The sequence below is a fragment of the Saccopteryx leptura genome, chromosome 11 (genome assembly GCF_036850995.1).
Source record: "Saccopteryx leptura isolate mSacLep1 chromosome 11, mSacLep1_pri_phased_curated, whole genome shotgun sequence".
NCBI classification, from domain to species: Eukaryota; Metazoa; Chordata; class Mammalia; order Chiroptera; family Emballonuridae; genus Saccopteryx; species Saccopteryx leptura.
Window position 1 is genome coordinate 51,708,792 of NC_089513.1, and position 15,097 is coordinate 51,723,888.

The window sequence follows — 15,097 nt, forward strand, 5'->3', positions numbered from 1 at the left end:
AGAAGAAATAGAAAATAATAATATGAAATTTTAAAATAAGCTTTGGATGCCTAATTTGTAAACTTAGTAAAATAAAAACTTATTCATATAACTATAAATATTAATTTTCTGAAAACAAAAAATACTTACAGTTCCAAAAATACATTTCTTAGGCCTTACCCAGATATGTCAATCCAATTCAACTCTTCTTTTGATCCTTAAAACTAGAGGCACAGTGGGCCAGTATAAGAGACAGATATATTAGAATATTTCAGATTTGTTTCTAGGCTGTCACCCTAAATGGCTTGCAGTAGAGGGAAAGCTAGTAATCTAGTAGAATTAAAGCTGAACTTAAAGCTAAACTTTTCTTCCTCAACTTCTCCCACCTGTAATAAAAAGTTTCTCTGTCAGCAAGTTCTAGTAATTGAAAGTTGATGACATTTAGCCATATCTGTTTTAAAGGTACCTTACTTTCACATTCAGCATCAGTTAACCCTTGCTCTTTAACAAACCACCTCCAAAATTCAATGGCTGAATACAACCATTTATTTAGCTAACAATAACCATTTAATTAGCTCAATAATTGGTTGGTCTTGCTAGTCTGCTGATCTGGATCAGGTTCAGCTGATATAAACTGGATTGGCTCATGCATTTGAGGTCAGATTGTGGGTCAGGTTGGGGCCATAGACGGCCTTACTCATAGTTCTGGCAGTTGGCTGGTGATGGGGTCATGTGTCTCTCTCATCATCCAACAGGTGGCCTGTGATTCTTCCCATGAAGAGTAGGTACTAAAAATTGCAAGAGAGAAAGCTCCACTATGCAAGCACTTCTCAAGACTCTACTCAATAACTTTTGTTAATATTCCATAGCCCAAAGCAACCCACTTTGAAAGGGAAGATCAGTAATATTAATACAGAATTTGTGGTCATTTTTATAACTGACAACATTCTCAGATTAAACATAAATAAAGCATTTCCTTTAAATCCTCATATCAGTGCTACCCATCGAGAAAAGCACTCAAAATACATTTCTAGTTAAATACATAATGAAGGAACAGATAGATTAAAGACCCCTCCTTCAGTTCATTTCATATCTTAGTTTCTGTGACAACTTAACTATCAATTGATATTTTTTTTATGTTTGCACTTTAGTACGTTTACATATAAGTTATCAAAAAATGGAAAAACTCAATGTCTTGATTGGATGACATAAAATTTGTGAATTACAATTGATATCTGGACCTGATTTGGTTGCTGCAGACACATCTCCCTTGTACTATATACAGAAAATGACTCTTCTGGTTCTAATGATGACTAGAAGATTCTTAACCTCAGTTTGCAAATGTTTATAAAAATCTCCTAGTTTGAATTTTAGCGATGATTCTTCACAGCCTCAGGTCATACAGGTAATCTTCACATTGCATTCCACAGAGGGATCAACTCCACAGGAATCTAGAGTCTGAGAGAGAGCAGAAGTTCCTCATCGCTGTCAGGCAGGGTGGGAAGAGCTTTGAAACTTCAGAGGCTACAACCACTAATACTTTCTCACTTTCAGATCTGCCTGAGTCTGGGTTTTATTCTAAAAATACTTTTAAACAAAGGCAATATATTCCTTTGAGTTTTGAATTTATCTAGCTTACAGAAAATATGGCAGATACAATAAATCTTAGTGGTATTCCAAGTCTTTGGGAAAACTCAAAGGAACAATGATGAAAGACAGGAGAAATTTTAAAAGCCCCGTAGTGTATACATGTTGAACAATAATTAAAAATTAAACACAAATTTATATATTAGTTAATTCAGTAGATGTATCAAGACACTAATAGTATTAAAGACAAATTGGTTCAAGAATCTCTTTCTTGAACAGGTTGGTGGTTGTCAGAGGAAAAGGATGAGGGGCAAGTGAAATGGATGAAGAGGATCCAATGGTACAATCTCCAGTTAAAAGTAAGTGTTGGGATGTAATATACAGCATGGTGACTATAGTTAAGGACACTGTATTGAATGTTTGAAAGTTGCTAAGAGTATCTTAAAAGTTCCCATCACAACAAAAAATATTATCATTATATACACTGACAAATGTTAACTAAACTTATTGTGATTATTTCACAATATACACAAATATTGAATCATGTTATAAAACCTGAAGCTAATATACTGTTATATGTCAATTATGCCTCAAAAAATAATCTATTTATGTATTATAGACCAAATGGCTACAGAAATATACAATGAAAGAGTGAAAAGTAAATTCCTCAAATTAAAATACATGATTGACTTAGTGGTGACAGTTACTCTAATATGGGAAAATTTATTATGGGTGAGAATGTCCAGTGTAGAAGCAGGAATTCAAAGAAAAACATAAACAAATGGAACTATATCAAACTAAAAAGCTTTTGCACAGCAAAAGAAACTATCAACAAAATGAAAATGGGAACCCACTGAATGGAGAACATATTTGCAAATGATATATCTCATAAAAGATTAATTTCTATAATATATAAATAACTTATACAATTCAACACCAAGAAGACAAACAACCCAATTAAAAAATTGACAAAGGACCTGAATTGACACTTCTCCAAAGGACATTCAGATGGTTAATAGACATATGAAAAAATGCTCACCATCACTATCATCAGAGAAATACAAAATAAAATGACAATGAGGTATCATTTCACTCCTGGGAGAATGGCCAACACCTATAAATCAACACACAAGTGCTGGTGAGGATGTGAAGAAAAGGAAACCCTTCTGCACTACTGGTGGGACTGTAGACTGGTACATCCACTGTGGAAAAAAGTATGGAGTTTTCTCAAAAAATGAAAATTGGAACTGCCTTTTGACTCAGTCATCCCATTACTGGGAATATATCCAAAGAACCTCGAAACACTAATTCAAAAGAATATATGTGACCCTGGCTGGTTTGCTCAGTGGACAGAGCATCAGCCTGGCATGCATATAACCACAGTTTGATGCCCAGTGAGGGCACACATGAGAAGTGACTATCTGCTTCTCCCCCTTCCCTCTCCCCCTTCTCTCTCTTCCCTTCTTTTAGTCAGTGGCTCGACTGGTTCAAGAATCTTCCACAGGTGCTGAGGATAGCTTGGTTGTCTGAGTGTTAGCCTCAGGTGCTGTGGATAGCTCGGCTGATTCAAGCACTGGCCCTAGATGGGGGGTTGCCACATGGATTCTGGTTGGGGCACATGAGAGAGTCTGTTTCTCTATCTCCCTCCTCTCACTTGAAAGAGAGAGAAAGAAAGAAAGAAATAAAGAAAGAAAGAAAGAAAGAAAGAAAGAAAGAAAGAAAGAAAGAAGAAATATATGCACTCCTATGTTTATTGCAGCGTTATTTATAATAGCCAGATCAGAAAACAGCCCAAGTGCCCATCAATAGATTTGTAGGTGAAAAGGACACAAAACCTGTGGTACATTTATACAATGGAATACTACTCGACCATAAAAAAAAAGAAAAAAAGAGGAAATCTTACTTTTGTAACAGCATGGATAACCTGGAGATTATTATGCTAAGTGAAATAAACCAGTCAGAGAAAGAGAAATACCACATTATCTCACTTACATGTGGAATCAAAAGAACAATATAATCTGATGGACAAAATAGAAACAGAGGCATGGATGCATGGAACAGATTAACAGCTGTCAGAGGGAGAGGGGTTGGGGGACTGGATGAAAGAAGGTGAAGGAATTAAGCAAAATATATGTGTGTGTGTGTGTGTGTGTGTGTGTGTGTGTGTGTGTGTGTGTGTGTGTGTCTGTGACTTATATATAACATATAGACACGGACAACAGTGTGGTAATAGCCAAAGTAAAAGGGGTGTGGGTGTAGGTGAAGGTGAGGGTAGGTAAAGGTGGGGAGTAGGGAGAAAAATGGGGACACAGAAAGACTTTGCTTTGGGAAATGGACACACAATACAGTGTGCTGATGATGTTTTGTTCAGTTGTATACTTGATACCTGTGTGGTTTTGTGAACCAGTGTCTCCCCAGTAAATTCAATAAAAAAAAACAACCCTGCCATCTGAAAATATGCTGTGAGAAAAAAAAGGGGGGCCCTGGCTGGTTGGCTCAGTGGTAGAGCATCAAGAGGTATGTGGATGCCTCAGGTTTAATTCCCAGTCAGGGGACACAAGAGAAACACCCATCTGTTTTTCTACTCCTCCCCCTCTTACTTCTCTCTCTCTCTTCTCTCTTTCCCCTCCTGCAGCCATAGCTCAACTGGAGCGAGTTGGCCCCGGGCGCTGAGGATGGCTCCATGTCCTCTTCCTCAGTTGCTAAGAGCTTAGTTGCTGAGTAATGGAGCAATGCCCTAGATGAGCAGAGCATCGCCCCCTAGTGGGCTTGCTAAGAGGATCCTGGTTCGGGCGCATGCAGGAGTCTGTCTCTACCTCCCCTCTTCTCATTGAATAAAAAAATAAATAAATAATTAAAAAAGAAGAGAAGTCTTAGAGTCTTACACAGCACTGGTGAAGGAAGAAAACAAAAGGCACTGTTGGAGGGAAATAAGATTCCTTTTCTGAGTCTGTGGCTAACTCCAGGTCTAGTCATCAAAGCTTACACACTAAACCTAAGAATGCAAAGAGAGAAAGGTAAAATTCCCATACCCTGTTTTAAGTCTTCAGAAACCAACTATTCTAAAATTTGGTGGAAAACGTATTTCAAAGGAAGTCATCAGAAATCTTACAGAATTGAAATGCTGTTATTAGAAAAAGTGTGAACTCCACTGGACTTTTACATTTAAAATTCTGTCAGCAATTTACAATATTCAGGTATTTAAAGTGTGCATATTTAATATGTACATGCCATTAATCATTTGTGACATTTTTATAATTTAGGAATATAAGGCTATTGTTTGGTTTCCATCTCTATTTATGGCATGGCACAAACTAATATATCAAAATATTAACTTTCATTTTTATCATATAAGAAGCACCAAAATGAACCATAAATCCAAATCAGCCTATCATCTCTATTAATACATTGTGATATGCCTATTACAATACAGGGGCCAAAGGTGGCCTTCCTGTTCCCACACCTCATTCTGGGGTTATTTTGCTGTTCTTTGGCACAGAAGGTGCTTATATATGCACCATGAAACCATATTCTTCTAACTACTTCTTATTACACTGTGAAGAAATTACTAACTGAGGTGGACCAATGAAATCCTCATAAGAAATGAGATTTGGTCCATAGAGATGAACCTACTTAGCTAGCACAGCTGCTATGAAAAGTCTGTGTAAACCCTAGATCAGAAGGTAGAAAGTGATCAAGTAGATTCACAGAAAGAACAAACAAGGAGAAGCCATGAAGCCCACAGAAGTCCAGCTGCACTCCTACAGCATACCTACAGAAAATATTCCCCACAGTGTGCCACCCAGTAAATCCCCTTGAGCTAAGCTAGCTAAACAGGAATTCTGTTTCTTATAATAAAATAATCCTATAACATCTAATTTTGTCTTTGCTCATGTAAAGGACTGGGTCAATGATTGGGTTTTATATCAACAGTTGAAAGATGTGTGTCAGGAGCTTATTATGATCACTAAAGAGAATTATCAGCCACTCCAAACCAAAAAATTAATATGTAAGTGATAATCTTCCCATAAATATCAAGGAGCATATTGACAGTACCAAATTATATGAGTAAATCTGCTACTATTTTTTGCTAACGGAGACTCTTAGTTTTTGTTTTTAACTTACCTTTTCATAGCTAAACTGAAAATCTATTTAGATGCTAAATTTCATAGTTTTCCTTTTCTAATATCCTTTACTCTTTTTTTTTCCTGTTGCCTCCACATTTCTTTTTGCTTCTGTGTGTGTTTTCAAATTGTTACTGGTATCTGAAACACCACCATATTGTAAGAGTCTAACATGCCCTGGCCAGTTGGCTCAGCAGTAGAGCATTGGTCCAGTGTGTGGATGTCCTGGGTTCTATTCCCAGTCAGGGCACACAGGAGATGTGACCATCAGCTTCTCCATCTCTCTTCCTCTCCCTTATCTCTCTCTCTCTCTCTCTCTTCTCCTCCTGTAGCCATGGTTCAGTTGGAGTAAGTTGGCCCCAGTTGCCAAGCAATGGAGCAACAGCTCCAGATGGGCAGAGCATCACCCCATAAGGGGCTTGCTGGGTGGATCCCAGTCAGGGCTCATGCAAAAGTCTGTGCCTCTGCTTCCCCACTTCTCAGTTAAAAAAATTTAAAAACATTATAAAAAAGAATCTAACAGTTTTGTCTGACTGCTGAATTTTTAAAGAAATAGATATTAAATAGAGATCTGGTCTTAACACTATTTTTAGCATCCCTTTAAAGATTCCAATCAGTCTGAATTCATAGCCCTTTGAATATTTTGTGAAACTTTAAATTAATTTTCCATTGTTAAGGCAATATTTTTTAAAATTATGATCATAAATAATTTCTTTTAAAAAGTTTTATTTTTATTTCATAAAAGAATTAGAAGTTTGACCAGGTGCACTTTTATTAGCTAGAGTGTAAGGTCCATAAAGATAAGAATTTTTTTGTTCATTTCACTTATATATTTGACTAGGTTAGAATTTAAGCCCACTGAGTTTCTTAAATTCTTGAGAGTTAGTTTATCTTTCCTGAAAAGATAAACTATCTTTTTGGTCATATTACCCAAAAACCAAAACAAAACCCAAAACCAAAACAAAAAGGACTCAGTTTGTTGTGGGAATTAAATGAGATAATGTTTGTGAAAGTGTGCTTTTTAACTTCTAGGGTCTATAAAAATGATATATGCCAATGCTGTTATTACCAGTTATATAACATGAAAACTTTAATTATAAGAGTTTTAAAAGTATAAATGTAAAAGTTTTAAAACCTTATTTTAAATATATACATTTTTTATCTAATAATTAAATTTAATGGGCTAACATTGGTCCATAAAATCACACAAGTTTTAGGGTACATCTTTATGGTACATGATCTATATATTGTATTGTGCGCCCATCATTCAGAGTCAAACCATTTTCTGTCATCGTATATTTGGTCCACTTTACCCTCTGTTACCCCTCCCCCTCCCCCTGATAACCACCATACTTTTTTCTATTTTATATCTGACATATGAGTGAAATCACATAGTTCTTAGCTTTTTCTGACTGACTTATTTTACTTAACATAACATTCTGAAGGTCCTTTTATGTTTTAGCAAATGGCAGTAGTTCACCTTTTCTTATGGCTGAGTAGTATTCCATTGTATATATGTACCACATCTTTATTTAATCCTTTGTTGAAGGACACATTGGTTGTTCCATGTGTTGGCAATTGTAAATAATGCTGTGATGAAAAAGAGGTGTACATGTCTTTGCAAACAAATGTTTTGGAGTTTTTCAGGTAGTTACCCAGTAGAGGGATTGCTGGGTCATGTGGTAACTTTATTAATAATTTCTTGAGAAGCTTTCATACTGTTTTTCCATAGTGGCTATACCAGTTTACATTCCCATCAGTACTGAGTGAGGGTTCCTTTTTCTCCACAGCATCTCCAACACTTGTTATTACCTGTCTTGTTGATAATAGCCAATTAAACAGGTGGGAGGTAGTAGTCATTGTTGGTTTGTTTTGTATTTCTCTAATAGGTATTGAAGATGAGCATCTTTTCACAAAACAAAGGACAAAAATCATGTTATCCTATTAATAGATGTAAAATAAGATATTCAATAAGATACAACATCCATTTATGATTCACACACTCAATGAAACAGGTATAGAAGGAAAGTATCTCAACATAGTAAAGGCCACATATGGAAAAACCTAAGCCAGTATCATACTCAATGATGAAAAACTGAAAGCTTTTCCTCTAAAATCAGGTAGAAGACAAGAATGCCTACTGTCACGACTCTTACTCAAAATAGGTCTGGAAGTCCTACACATAACAATCAAGCAAGATAAAGAAATAGAAGGCATCCAAATTCAAAAGAAGAAATAAAAGGTTTTTTCTCCTTTTTGCAGATGATATTGTTTACTATATAGAAGACCCCAAAGACTATACCAAAAATCTATTAAAGACAATAAACAAATACCATTAAGTCACAGAATACACAATTAATATACAAAAACCTACTGCTTTCCTATATGCCAACAATGAAAACTCAGAAAATGAAATAAAAAAACAATTTCTTTACACTTGCACCATTACAACAGAATACCTAGGAATAAATTTAACAAAGGTGTGAAGGACCTACATATTGAAAACTATAAAACATTATTAAAAGAAGTTAAAAAAGACACAATGAAATGGAAGGATATTCTGTGTTCATTGGTTAAAAGAATCAACATAGTTAAAATGGTCATATTACCCAAAGCAACATAGAAATTTAATGTAAAACCCAATGTCATTTTTTAAAGAAATAGGACAAAAAATAACCAGATCTGTATGGAACCACACACACCTTAAATAGCCAAATCAATCCTGAGAAAAAATAACAAAGGTGGAGGTATCACACTAGCTGCCTTCAAATTATACTACAGAGCTACAATAATCAAAACAGTATGATATTGGCAGAAGAATAGACACACAGACCAATGGAACAGAACTGAAAGCCCAGAAGTAAAACCGCATGTATATAGGCAAATAATTTTTGACAAAGGCATCAAAAACCCACAATGGAGAAAAGAAAGCCTGATGTTGGGAAAACTGGAAAACCACCTGAAAAACAATGACTCTTCACCACAATTTGACCCAATGTAGAAAAATTAATTCAAAATGGATCAAACAACTAAAATATTTTAATTTAAATAATTCCAAAGTGAGGCATTTTCAATGGTCTTGACATTCTACTCATTACTGTTATGTCAAAGCATGCCTCCTTTAATTTAGCTGTCAATCATTTGTTTTCTTTCATTGACAGAACATGCACATTCAGAGTAAATGGCAAATATTGATATTCAATATTTTATTTTTTTAAATATTAAACCCATGTTGGATTATTGAGTCTTGAATATTCAGTTTCCTGTCCTTGTTGTCAGAGAAATTTTAAGTGATAAATTATAGACTATAATTTCAGTGGTTCTAGCGAGGCTAATTAAATTTACATTTATTCTGTAATATAAATTAGAAACTGCAGTGAGCTCATTGTTACGTGTGATCAGGAAAGATAATTTATAAAGGCATTAGTTTGCCCATCTGAACTTAATTCTTGACACCAGCAGATAGTTTTCAGGTGGTCCTGAAAATTGGTCCTGACTTAATAAGGTAAATGACTCAGTAATATATAAAATTAGAGTTAAAATCCAGTTTTTTCTGAGTCCAAAGTCAAAGCTCTTTAGCATTTAAATATACCTTATACTATAAAAGAAATCAGTAATGTGAAGTGTGTTAAAAGTCTATTTTTTTTTCTCATTGGTTGGACTTCTGACTCTGTGTTTGGATTCTCATGACAGGCATAAGATTTTTTTGGATCTCTTATGCAAAAATTTAAACTATAGAAGATTATGTTGAAGAACACAAATAGAAAAACACATTAAATCTTTAGACAAACTCTCTCAAAGATATTACATTTTAGAAAGAGGAAAAAAAAACTACACCACTAAGACAAAATACTTTTAAACTTTTCTTCTTTTCAATAAAAACAGTTACTAATTTTTATCTATGACTGCATCATAAGTCCTTTTATTTATCTACATACTACATGTGGCAGAAAAAAAATTATAAAATTTCTTTAAATGGTCTAATGTTACCTCATGTTCCACCCTGAATGACTTTATGGCTTACTTACTTGTAAATACTTCAGTGAAATAATATAATTTTGCTGTTCTTGTAAAAAAGAAAAAAGGAAAGAAAGAAACATAAAACACCTGGCTTAGGCCCAGATTACATAAAAATGTTAACTGGACTTACTGAAATTTTACTTTATTGGTTAATTCTACCTATGTCATGAATCTTTAGATGTATATTGAAATATTGGACTTTACTTATATCCGTGCATGCTCATACCATTAACTTAGTTAAAAACATTTTAGAAATAGCCTGACCAGGTGGTGGCACAGTGGATAGAGCACCAAACTGGGATATGGAGGATCCTGGTTTGAAACCCCAGATCGCCAGCTTGAGCGCCAGCTCAACTGGTTTGAGCAAGGCTCACCAGCTTGAGCCCAAGGTTGCTGGCTTAAGCAAGGGGTCACTTAGTCTGCTGAAGGCCCCCACCCTGGGTCAAGGCACATATGAGAAAGCAATAAATGAACAACTAAGGTGCTGCAATGAAGAATAGATGATGCTTCTCATCTCCCTTCCTGTCTGTCCCTATCTGTCCCTCTCTCTGTCTTTCTGTCTCTGTCACAAAACAAAAAAACAAACACATTTTAGAAATTAACCAAAAAATGAAAATAATTCAAAGAGAGAAACTCTAAAAAAAGTTTTGATTTGGTTTACAATAATTTGTAAAAAAAAAATTATCATCAACTCTGTAAAGCAATGTACAGCTTTGCACAGGCAATGTCAGATGTTAATATGAGAGTTGGGGACAAATGGTCAGTTTTCTAAAATTCACTGGTAATTTCAAAGCGAGTACTCTACTATGATAGTGAATATAATTTGAATCAGAGTTGGGCATTAAGGTTGCATTATGGAACCAAATTCTAAGCATTCAACCATGGATATAAGATAGAGTACAAAGTTAGCAAGATTTGATTAAACAGTGATGGTATCCTGTTTACCTAGTATTTTTTTTATAACATTAATAGACGGGGTCAACATTTTAAAGGGTAAAATTTAAGGGTGAAACAGCCAAACTTTGAAATTAAGAATTATCAAAGTGTAAAGCACTTTAAAATGATATATAATGTCCCCTGGAAAGAATCAAGTTTAGGGAGTTTTAAAAGCAGTTGTTCTTGGAGATAATTTAATAAAATCATGAAATTCTATTTGTATTTAAATTAATATATTGCACTTTGAGGATGTAACGCCAGTAGCCATGGCTGCCATCACAGCCACCAAGCACATGCAGGTTCCCATTGAATTCAGATAGATTGTAATGAAACAGCAGAGTCAAGAACTGGTGAGCCATCTTCCTTATTTCTAGCCTCGCACTTGGCCAGGGTGTAAAAAGCAAACACACAGGCACCAAAACCCATTCACACGTACTCCAGTACCACAACCAGGAAAATCTTTTCTGAGTTTTCCTAGAATCAAAGGCCTCACCATCCTTATTCACCTCTGTTCCCCATCTCCTTCTCTCTCCACGTATCCATCTTGGCTACATCTCTCCCTACAGCCACGTGGCCTCTCTGCCCTGCAACAACATGGTCTCCTCTCAAAATGGTCTCCTAGCTCCTCCTTTTAAAACTTTTCGGAAGGAAAATTCCTTCTCTGGCACATTAGCATAACCAAGCCCCTTCCCAAGCAGAAAGGTAATTAACCATATCACCTGGGCAACAGCCACTCCCGTGGGCAGCACCATTTTTAACAATAAAAGTGAGCAAAACCAGGCCCTGGCCGGTTGGCTCAGCGGTAGAGCATCGGCCTGGCGTGCGGGGGACCCGGGTTCGATTCCCGGCCAGGGCACATAGGAGAGGCACCCATTTGCTTCTCCACCCCCCTCCCCTCCTTCCTCTCTGTCTCTCTCTTCCCCTCCCGCAGCCAAGGCTCCATTGGAGCAAAGATGGCCCTGGACGCTGGGGATGGCTCCTTGGCCTCTGCCCCAGGCGCTGGAGTGGCTCTGGTCGCGGCAGAGCAACCCCCCGGAGGGGCAGAGCATCGCCCCCTGGTGGACAGAGTGGTCGCCCCTGGTGGGCGTGCCGGGTGGATCCTGGTCGGGCGCATGCAGGAATCTGTCTGACTATCTCTCCCCATTTCCAGCTTATCAAAAAAAATAAAAATAAAAAAAATAAAAAAAGTGAGCAAAACCAGAAAATACAGATTTTATAAACTTATTTGCCCAACAGAGAATATAAAATGATGATAAGTTATGCTTTCAAATGTTAAAAAGGTGACCTGAGATTTTACGAATAGTAATATTCTATTTTCAAAACTTCTGCAGAACATCCTGCTTCAAGTTCTACAATTAAAGACAGCATCAGCAATCAAATCAGAGGTAAATAAGAATCTTTTTAGAAAAATATTTACAACAATAACAGTAGTAATATTAGTAATGCCTCACATGTATTGGGTACTTATCTTATATTATTTAATCTTTACAAAAATTCCCATAGATAGCTATTCTACTGTTCCCACCTGAAAGATGAGAAAATTTAGAAGAGTCAGATAATTTACCCAATATTAAGATGCTGGGAAATGGCAGGGTTGAGATCATAAAATTTAAAATATCATCAATGCTCTTCAGAAATTAATAAATGCCAGATTTAAAAATAAAAAATTTAATCTTGAAAAATATAGTGTCTTCCCAACTATAGTTGGCTAGGTGAAATTAAGGAAAATTCAACATAGTAAAACAGGTTATAGTTAAAAAATTAAAGTCCTCATAGAGAAAACTGTATTAAAATCAAGGACTGACAAAGTTACAAAAGCCCTTATATATGTCTGTACAATCACTTAACATAATAATACCCATTTATTGAATACTTATTGATTGAGTGCCAAATCCAATACTAAGCACTCATTGTAAATTGGTTCATTTAATTTTCATAACTACCCCAGAAGTCATGGTGAAAATATATTAGAGTAAGGGTTTAAACTAGAGAAACCAATCTGTTCTCAAAGCTGATGTTCTCAGCCATCATGCTGTGACCAAGGGCATTCACAGACCTTCAACTTTCCTGTTTCCATTTACCAGGCTTTGCTTACTAGAAACATTGGTGATATCCATTACCTACAGTGTGTATAAAATATTTGAAAAGTTCTTATGCATTGTAGGGGAATATGCATTCTAAGAGATCTATTCCATAAATATCTTTCTATTTGTGTCTAAGAGATTCTGACTCATATTGAATATCATATCTATGAGATGCAGAATAACTTGCATGCTTGTGAAGAAGAAACTTAGGGTGACCTTTAAATCTCAACAACTATCCACCCAAGATAAATTCATGTCGTGGCCAGAGCTCCCATTTTCATCCCTTAGGTCTGGTCTCATGGCAGCCTCTGGAGTGTACTTCTAAGAGACAGAGGGTCACCTTTATCAAATCCTCTTTGCTTTCATCCTCTTCATCTCCCCCAGTGTTCCCAGCAGTAATCACTTCTATTGTTCTATCTGATTCAACATTACTGTCTTTCCCCAATCTCTAGTCTCTGTTTTGTTCATTAACCTTACTGGAGTGATTGGCAATTTAGTATATTGGAACAGAAAATTTTGAGGTTGAGGAAAAGATATGCAAAAGTAAGACTATAGACACTAGAAAGACAGGTAAGGAAAGCTCACAGGAAAAAACTTGCATAAACATCATCATAACCAATTTTAAGGAAAAAGCCTTTTCCTTTTACAGTTGTTGATTTTATAGCAGCAGAAACAATGCAGACTGTAGCAATTACAGGTTTCATAAAACTGTTTGTAGTTATATTTTAAAAGAAAAATGTTTGTCATTAAATTACCTTTGTACGAAATGTCAACTCTCTATATTCACATATGTAATAAAAATATCTTTAAATCCATCAGCATATGCTTAGCTCATGATAAACATGAATCAATGTACTATTCTGTGGCAACCTATTTTTCCCCTCCACCAATAACTTTCCAATTTAAAACAAGGCAGAGATATTTCAAATAGATCATGACATCAAAATTATCACTCGCAAAATAGCAAATGTATTTTTAAACTCTTACCCAGTCTTAGTGAATCAAATGTAATCAGCTCTGCAACAACCTCATTAATCTGGGATTATATCTGAGTAAATTGGATGTCCGCTATCCTTTCAAGGAAGTGTTCCCGGAAAAGCTGGGAGCTGTAATTGCAGAAGGCTCTCCAGAACACTGTTGTTCACCATGCGCTGAAATACAGAGGGGACAAAAAAGGAATGCAAATCTGTTAACAGAGCTTCCTAGTTACTTTTCACTATTATTTATACATGTTAAACTAAGCAAATAGCAGCCTTGCTCTTATCCTTTAACTCATAATTCAGAGGCAGGCTAGTCATCAAAAGCATGAGCTCTTGGTCAGATGACCAAGCTTAATGTTACTGCTCAGCCAAAGAGCACTGCTTGCTCTTTGGACAAGCTGTGTAGGCCCTCTGCAGAGAACTATAAAAAACAATTAAATTAACATAAGATAAGTACTTTTAGCAGTGTCTTATAGACAATAATTATTTTATTTTCCCCCTATTTATTTTCTGTTCTTCATTAAAACTTAGGAAAGAAGACAGTAAGAATGTCTATTTATTGAGCATACAATGTAAAGCATTAGGTAGGTGCTTTATAGAAACTAACCTCACTTAATCCTCAAATGAGAAGTTATTATTTTTTTGCAAATTAAAAAATTGAGATTGATGGAATTAGATATTTGCCAAAGTCAGACAATGAGAAAGTAGTAGAGCTGGGATTTAAACTATGTCTATCTGCTCTTGAAAGACCTTGCTACTGTACTTCTGAACACTTTCATTTGAGGGGTGATTTCTCATATTTTGATACTGTCCATAGCAAAACAGTGAACACAACAAATTTAACTCTTAAATTTGAATTAATATGCATACTAGTTTTTATAAACTTGACTTACACTTACTTACATTAAATTTTAGGAAGTAGATTGACTGAGACTGAAATTAACCAGTAAAATTCAGCACATGATACAAACAAATTTAAACAATAGTTAAAGAAATTTTTCTATCTACCTCTCTATCAAAGTATTTACAGTGACTTTTACAACCATAAAAAAATAACTAATGAAAAAGGCAACTTTTTCAAATTGCTTATAGTTAAATTTACAGATTAAGATTGCATTAAAGTCAATTTGATAAAATTACTAATTATAAATGTATTACCTTTATTAGAAATCTGCAAATACTATAAAATAAATAAAAATGTTTAACCATAATTCTACCATATAATTGTAGTCATTGCTATAATATGGTATATTTTCTTCTAGACTATTTTTCTATGGTTAATTATTTTTTCTAGAGTTATAACACAATACTGTCCTATTTATGTTATTATATAACATAAACAGTTCAAAGTTTAATATAGTTTGTAAACATATTCTTTATTAAATAA

At 35.2% G+C, this 15,097-nt stretch overlaps 1 protein-coding gene across 4 annotated transcripts in view; it reads right to left on the reverse strand.

Annotated features, from left to right (window-relative positions):
* The window catches only part of DLGAP1 (DLG associated protein 1), a 978,693-nt gene that overhangs the window by 825,655 nt on the left and 137,941 nt on the right, over positions 1-15,097 (reverse strand). For all 4 annotated transcript variants that reach the window (XM_066353621.1, XM_066353619.1, XM_066353620.1 and 1 more), the window contains exon 2: positions 13,718-13,881. The gene's annotated coding sequence lies outside the window, so the exon portion shown is untranslated. The remainder of the gene's footprint in view (positions 1-13,717; positions 13,882-15,097) is intronic.